The 7,972-nt window shown below is 43.8% G+C and overlaps 1 long non-coding RNA gene across 1 annotated transcript; it reads right to left on the bottom strand.

Moving 5' to 3' along the window:
* Positions 1-2,564: 2,564 nt before the first annotated feature.
* On the bottom strand, positions 2,565-7,601 carry LOC110306448. The gene is made up of 3 exons (XR_002379274.1): positions 7,375-7,601; positions 6,679-6,821; positions 2,565-4,017 (listed from the first exon to the last, which is right to left on the bottom strand). It is a non-coding gene; the product is annotated as an uncharacterized LOC110306448 (long non-coding RNA).
* Between the last annotated feature and the right edge of the window lie 371 nt (positions 7,602-7,972).

Raw genomic sequence — 7,972 nt, 5'->3', positions numbered from 1 at the left:
CACACACACACACACACACACGTATGGAGGCCAGGATGTCATGAATTTTTGAGTCAGGGTCTCTCGCTGATCCTGGAATTTATTGATTCAGCTAGACAGTCTAGCAAGCCCTGGGGTCACACAGGCCTGGAATTTTTTTTAAGCCATTAAACTTGAATTCTTTTTTTTTTTTTTTGATATTATAGTTTAATTATATCTCTCCTTTCCCTCTCCTCCCTCCAAACCCTTTCAGATACTCTTTCCCACTTTCATTCAAATACATGCCCCCCTTTCCTCCACTAAATGTTATTGCATGCATATATTCCTAAATATAACCCGTTGAGTCCATATTGTCTGTATGTTTTCATGGCTAGCTGTGCTCTTCCCTAGGGAAGGCGCCTCTTCTGCTCCCAGCTCTCCTTGGTTCTCTGTGTAGGCTTGAGCATGCCTGACTGTTTACATGGATGCAGAAGATCTACACTTAGCTCTGTAGAACAAGCACTTCTGTGACTGAGCTATATCCCCAGTCCAATGTGGCTTATCCTTATCACAAAATACTTAAGAGGCTAGATGTGAATTAGAGACATAAGAACAATATAGGTGAGCACTTGAAACAGTCTTAGTCAGACATAGCAGTGCATGCTGGTTATCTGCTCTTGGAAGGCTGAGGCATGGAGATCATGAATTATAAGTCAGGTTGGCTACATAGTGAGTCTCACAAACAAACTCATAGCTTTGGTTGAATAATGGAGACAGAACAATGCCACATTGGACAATTAAAACCACAGTCATGGGAATAACCCAGGTATTCCTCAAATACAACATCTGTCTAAAGACAGCTGCTGAACATATTAGAAAGGAGACCTGAGTAGGTGAAGTTTGGTAGCAGTGGTGATATGGAACAGTGTGGCATCATCCAGACCCAACCATGAGAAAGTAGGAAAAGCACCTGCAGCCTCAGCAGCAGCCAAACCCGACACCCTCGCCATCCTGCCGCACCGCCGGGCTTCTGATCAAGCTTATCAAACAAACTTCTACCATGGGCTTCTTAGCAAGCCGTGCTGTAGGAGTTCATAGGATTCCTGTGCTCTGTCCAACAATACTAGTGATGAAGCTAAAGTTCTTGTGTAGTTTGCAAATATCCATTTGTTCTTTAGGTTTTCCTAGTTTTAAATGTGAATTATGTGTTAAATGTGAATATGGTAAAATTTAAAGCTTCATGAAAATTAATATTATTTCTTGCAAAGGAGTCTACAATTCTGCCAATGTTGAAGCATTTTGGCTCTCTTTCTCTCATACACACACACACACACACAGAGGAGGGGAAGAGAGAGAGAGAGTGCCATACACAGAGACAGAGACAGAGACAGAGACAGAGACAGAGACAGAGACAGAGACAGAGACAGAGACAGAGACAGAGACAGAGACAGAGACAGAGACAGAGACAGAGACAGAGACAGAGACAGAGACAGAGACAGAGACAGAGACAGAGACTGAGACTGAGAGAGATGATGGTGTGCTTAAGGATCATTCAAACTTCCTATTATCTTCAAATCTGTTTTTAGGTTACCTTGTTGTTGTCCACTTCTCCAGCCTCTATCTTTTTCTAATTCTATTTTCTCTACATTTCCTCATGTTTTAAGAGTCTGTGCCTTCTTTTGGGTTCTTCAGTCTATATGATGATATATCATCCCTTGGGGCCTTTACACATAAATGTCACATCCTTAGAGACTCTTTCTCTAACCACTCTACTTAAGTACTTTAGTACTGAAGACTTGCTATCTGTTATGGCTTAAATCTTAAATGCTCTCCATGGGCTCACATTTTGAGTTTTGGTTTCCTAGCTATAGAATTATGGATGTGGAGTGCCAGAGCCTTTAGGGAATGGGGCTTACATGGCAGAAGTAGGTAATTAGGGACCAGCCTTCCATAAGGCTGCTTCCTAGACCACCATGATTAGAATAGTTGCTTCCTCACACTTCCGCCACCACAGATGACTCTGCTACACCATGCCTTCTCTGCTATGATGGACTGAAACTCTCTGAGCTGGAGCCAAAGCAAGTCTTTCTTAAGTTATTTATATCAGGGATTTTGGTCACTAGTTGGCAAAAGTAACTAATAGAACATTCAGATAAGAGTGTTTTAGTTTCTCTGATTAAACCTGGCCATATGGGTCGTATGTCTTTGGAACTGGTTTGCAAGAGAAATGTGGAAGAGCTTGCAGATGTGAGCTAGGGAGGTGCTTCAATCAGAACTTAATGAGCCCTTAGGATTGGAATCTGGAAGACTGGAATGCCATTAGACATGTGGGTAGTGAAGGCTATGCTCATGAGGTTTCAGATGGGAACAAGACTAGACATGTGAGGCTTCTCATAACATCTTCCCTTATAATTTGCTTGCTCTGTATCAGTTCATCTTTCACTCTGCATCTGTTTTTATACCCAGCTACGTGCTCTGAGAAAGAAACAACTATGGTTCGATTTCTTCACATTTTTAATTGTTTAATTTTTATACTTTTCTAATTTTAATACAAAGCTTTGATATTCTGTTTGAATAGGTCTCTCTCTATTTCTTTTTTCTTTGTTGCATTCATTCATTCTTCCTTCCTTCTTTTTATCTATGCTTTTTAGGTTGGGTTTGAGGCCAGCTTACATTTAGAAAGCATAGTTTTGACAAAGATCAAATTTCTAGATAAAAAAAAATTCTAGATAATGTCATAACAGCTTAAATTCTGCCTAACAGAACTTGGACAATTTGGACACAATGTGACAACATCATGGACTTATGATGGTGATTCACCCAGTGTACAAAAGTCTCTGTCCTTTCCATATGAAGAACAATGGCTTGACGGACTTAGGAGAGCTCAGGCCACAGAAACTGGGGTACCCCAATGATTTCACTGAAACAGGTAGAACAGATAGACTGAGACCTTTTGAGAACAGATCCTGTGTCCTTCTGACCTTTCCCTATGGTGACTGACAGAACATACAACGTATATGGGATCTTCAACCAGAGCTTGCTAAATGATGGATTACATTGTGGGGGAAGACATTGCAGAAATGAAAAGCAATAAGATCAATTCTTTTATATGACTCATAAATTGGCTCAGAAGATGCTCGACTGAAGAACTCAAAAAAAAAAAAAATCAGCATCATTAACCCAAGTGTGTGGTCACATTTAGCTGTGCAAGTGGCATTGCTATCCATCAAGTCCCCGTCTCCCAGAGACTCTAGCTCAAGACTTTAAAAGCTCACATGAGTCATCCACTCTATTCCCTTCCTCATCTGAGCAGTCATTAAAACTCCTGCCAGATTTACATCAGCAATATCCTCAGTCCCCATCGCCTTATTGTCTAATTTTTAAAGCAGAGCTACGGCCATTTCCTTCTGGCAGCCGATCCTCCCCTAACTCATCAGAATATTCTTCTGTAACTAAGGTATTTAACAAGATGGACCGAGAGGGTTCGAGCAGAAAGCAATTGTTCTATCTTATGACAGTCCTTTGCGTATGTGTGCATACATGTACATGCATATAAGTGCACATGTCTGTGTACAGGTACTCATGTGTGGAGGCTAAGGGTAAATATCAACTGTCTTCTATTTCTCTCTGCCTTATTTTTTTGGAGCCAGACTCTCTCATTGAACCCAGAAGATTGGTGTTGGGATTCAACAAGCCCCGGGGATCTGTTTATGTCTCTCCAGTGCCAGGACCACAAATACATAGTGCCACACTTGGCTTTTCATCTGGATGCTGGAGATCTGAATTCGGGTCCTCTTGTTTGTGTGACAGGCACTTTACCAACTGAAGTCATCTCTCTGGCTTCCATAAAATGCTCTTTAAAAATCTTTCTATCTACTCTTGGTTCTCTGATTACCTTCCGGTATTAAAATGTTCGGTCTGATCTAACGCCAGACCTTTCTTATCCTAACGAAGTGTTTTTCGTCCATTAGTGTGGACCACATCCAGACTCACAAACGGGCTGAAGTAGCACACGGCCATTCTCTTCTCTCTGTCTCACCTCCTCTGCTGAAGTTGGGTCTAGGACAGAAAGAACCAGGGAACAAGAAGTGGCTCTTGCCATTGTGATCCCTTGGCAAATAGCAGACCTATAGCTGTTGTTTTGATTTTAAGAACCTAAAGGCCTCCCCCCCCCTTGGGCCTCTCTTCATAAAGATGTGTACGATGTGTGGACGATGGTCACATTAATTAAATTTCTTCTTTATTGTCTGGATGACACTTAACCCATCTCACAGAGTGTTTTCCTGTGTTGGAATCATCTAGACGGACCTCTTAGGGTCCATAATATGACTGGAGTCCATCTTTTCTACATGGCTACCTGCCATCAGCTATCCTATGGTTTATATGAGTGAAATGTGTTCTGCTGGGACCCCCTGCCTTACTCTCCTGCCTGAGACATCTCCAGCCAGCTTTTCACTGCAGACATTTTTTTCTGGTCAAGTCCAAAGGCATTGGCTGGGTCTCTTGCTTAACTTTTTCTTTCACAATGCCTGGAGCTCTGGGCACGTCTGATCATGGCAGTGCTGGCTCTCACCTACTCTGGAGGTCCTGCCTGGGCATTCTTGTACCCCATTTAGGATGTTGAGGTGGGGATGGGGGAGGCACTCACTTCAACCTATTGTTTTCAGCTTTGGAGCTTGGGCCAAAACTCCCAAGAAAGGAAGAAGCCTATTTTAACACGCTGCTACATTCCTTTAAAAACATCAGATACTGTTTTTGTTTTAATTAACTGTTCCAAGTTTACAATGTTTGATTTTTTTTTTTAAGTTCAGACTCAGAACAGACATCTGAAGTGGATCACTGGACCTTGATCATTTTGCAAATTGAGAAATAAAAGCCTGGGGAAGTTAATTAACTGGGAGAAGATCACACACCTTATCATGACTGGACAGGGCTTGATCTGAGGGCTTGACTTTCAAATCTCATGCTTTTCCTACCACATTATCCTGCCTATAATGCTTTTTCTTAAAGGAGACCAGATATATTTGCTCCTGAAGTAAAGCTACTGGAGATGTTTACTGATTATCAAAACATCTCTGAATTGCATGAGGTGATTATAAATGATTTTAATTTGGAGGTTTATCTGTATTTCACATACTTCTGTGGTCAAACATTTATTATAAAAAACAAAAATATTTAAAATTATTATTTTGGGCTGGGTTCATAGCTCAATGGTTAAGGTGTTTGCCAAGCAAGCATAAGAAAGGACCAGAATTCAAATTCCCAAAACCAATACGCTATGTCAGATGGGCACAGGAGCCATGAATAACTGCAGCCTTGGAAGGTGAAGTCAGGGGACCCCCAGGGTAAGTTGGTCATCAAGACTAAGCCATATCCATGAGCTCTGGATGTGATTAGAACATCTTGTTTCGGTGAGTACAGTGGAAGAGTGATCAAGAATGAATCCCAGCATCAGCAACAACCACCACATTTACATGCATGCATGTGTGTATGTGTGCACCCACATACATGCACACATGAACATGGAAAAATAAAAATAAACTGAATTATACTTCTCAATACATGGCTGTAACCTGGGCCCTTGTGAGTTGGAGACAATAGAATTAGGAAGTCAAGGTCATCCTTGCCAGTCTTGGCTGCAAAAGACTCTGTCGTCCCTCCCCCCAAAAAACCCAAAACCAAAAAGTGATTATTTTAAAGTATGGTAATCTATAGGGAATCATGACTCCACACGTACTCAATCCCCAGCACTGCCCAAAAGACAAAAAAATAAATAAATAATAAGAAAAAATCCACATCAGTGAAAAGTGCAATTCCATTAGACAATAATAAAACCTGAAGTATAGTCTTGATTACAGTTGACCTTGTCATCTGACCTCTTTGGGACTCAGTTTTTCAAGTATAATGCTGAAACCTACCATATGTAAAATTAAGTGTTTCCCTAATCTGAGAATAAAAATCCTTTCTTCCAAGCCGTGTGAGCATGCTGAGACCGCAGCTCAGTGACAGAGCATGTGCTTATCATACGCAAGGCCCTGGTATTGTGTGGGTTGACAGGATGCTTGTGGAGCAACTAGGAGAGCTTTCATGACCAATGTCAACGTCTGACGCTGCTTTGTGTAAAGTCGTGATGATAACGGTCTGTGGCTTGGTCTCCAGCGCGAGTCCCCGAGTGAATGAGCCCCAGGCTTATCAGTCCATCCGGATGGCCCACCCTGGGACAGCCCGCCCATCCTGCCTTGCTCACTCTCACTTCTCAGAGCCCACCGCTTGCCTGCGTGTAGTCTCCTTGACTACTCGAGCCCTCATCGATCCCATTTCAGTTCTGCAGACTGAGCCTCTGTTGCACCATTTACCTAGTAATTTCATGCTCTTCTGGCTGCACGCCGTGATTCTTTGCATATTTGATTTTTTTTTCTTCTTCTGGGCATTTGCCTGCAGCCTGCAGCTATACTTAGCTGTCTCCATTTCCCCTATTCTCGGTGAACACAGCCAAACATTCAAGGGGGCTCCACACACATTTATTAGTAAGGAATATTATTGGAAGGAGGGTGAAAGGTTCAGTTAAAGACTCGAGACCTTGCAGAATAGGCTGAGACCAGAGCTCGGTAACAGAGTGTCTACCTAGCATGCAGGAGGCCCTGAATTTGATCCCCACACTCACAAAAGACCAGTAGAGTCCCCAGTTGTCCCTGGAACAGGGTGCCCTTGACAACCTACCTTGGCTCTAATAGCCGATGAAATAAATTCTTTTTCCTCCAACTCCCTTGGGTCTCTCCCCAACCTGGCCCTGGGCGAGGCTGACTGGGTTGCCTTTCTGTTGCTATCACTTCCTGGAATTAGACTCGCGGTTTGAACCTCTCCTGGAAAAAGGATCATGAATCTCTCCTTACATGCTGGCTCCAGCACACCTTCCTTTGGCCAGGCTGAGGTAGTGGAGCAGGCCAGAGTACTATCTGGGGTATACTCTCAGCCTCTTGGCTGAGAAGGCCCAAACACTCCCTGTTGCCCGTCATCCCCCACCCTCCCCCAACCCCCATGCAAGGGAGAAGGAGCAAGCTCTTCTTCCCCTGCTTCTCTGACAGGTCTCATCTGCCCTCTTCCTCTTCAGACCCCCCTACCCCCACCCCCCATCTCTCTGTCCCCATTCTCCTCTCTCTGGCCACCATCCCTGGCAGCCTTTCAAGGATCAGCCTTACTTTTCCTCTCTGTTATTCGCCTCCTCTTCTTGCCCACCCCACTCCAGCTCACAGCGGTACCTTTCTGAGTCTGTTATCTCCTCAGAGAGCACACAGAAGACAGGAAGTGATTGCCACCCTTGTGATCCTGGTGGCAAGATAGATGACTTCCATACGTGTCCCCCATTTTGAGAGCTAGGCGTTCTTGCAGTCATAAGGTGTGGGAAACAATACTTACCTCAAGCTGCTCATTTAGAAGCAGTGTGGGGGTCCCCGATAGGAATAACCCACACCCCATGTAGTAGCACAGAGATAGCCTGGGAAGTGTTGGTGCTGCTGGTGCTGGCTGCAAGATTAGGGAGCGGCCAAAGCCCCCCAAAGTAGGCCACACACACTTCACTGCACAGTTCTGAGCTCTCCCACCAGCCTTTTCTACCACTCTGCCTCAAGCCTCACATCCAAAGTGAAATGTGGGTGTTTTAATCACTGAAGAGAATCCTTAATAGTGCTCCTTCAGCACAGAGCTGCCTCTCCAGTGCCAGGAACTGCGGGGAGCCTATTGCTTCCCGTCCTGAGCTGGCTCCAGAAGCCTTAGGTGAGGCTCAGTACAATTTTCAGTTGTTATCATACGAGGCCCTTAGAGACGCTTCTCAATTCTAGCAATTAGCCACATAGGGGTCAACCAAGTGTTCTCAGCTCTAATTAACAGCTGTGTTGAATCTGGGACACATACAATTCCTCTGGGTATACACTCCTCAAACAGAAACAAAACCAGAATATCAGGCTCTTTCCTCCTTATCAGAGGCCATGAAGTCTGAAAATTATTGCCCAGGGTA

The sequence above is a fragment of the Mus caroli genome, chromosome 12, assembly GCF_900094665.2.
Source record: "Mus caroli chromosome 12, CAROLI_EIJ_v1.1, whole genome shotgun sequence".
Taxonomy (NCBI): Eukaryota; Metazoa; Chordata; class Mammalia; order Rodentia; family Muridae; genus Mus; species Mus caroli.
This window is presented reverse-complemented; position numbering and strand designations above follow the sequence as displayed.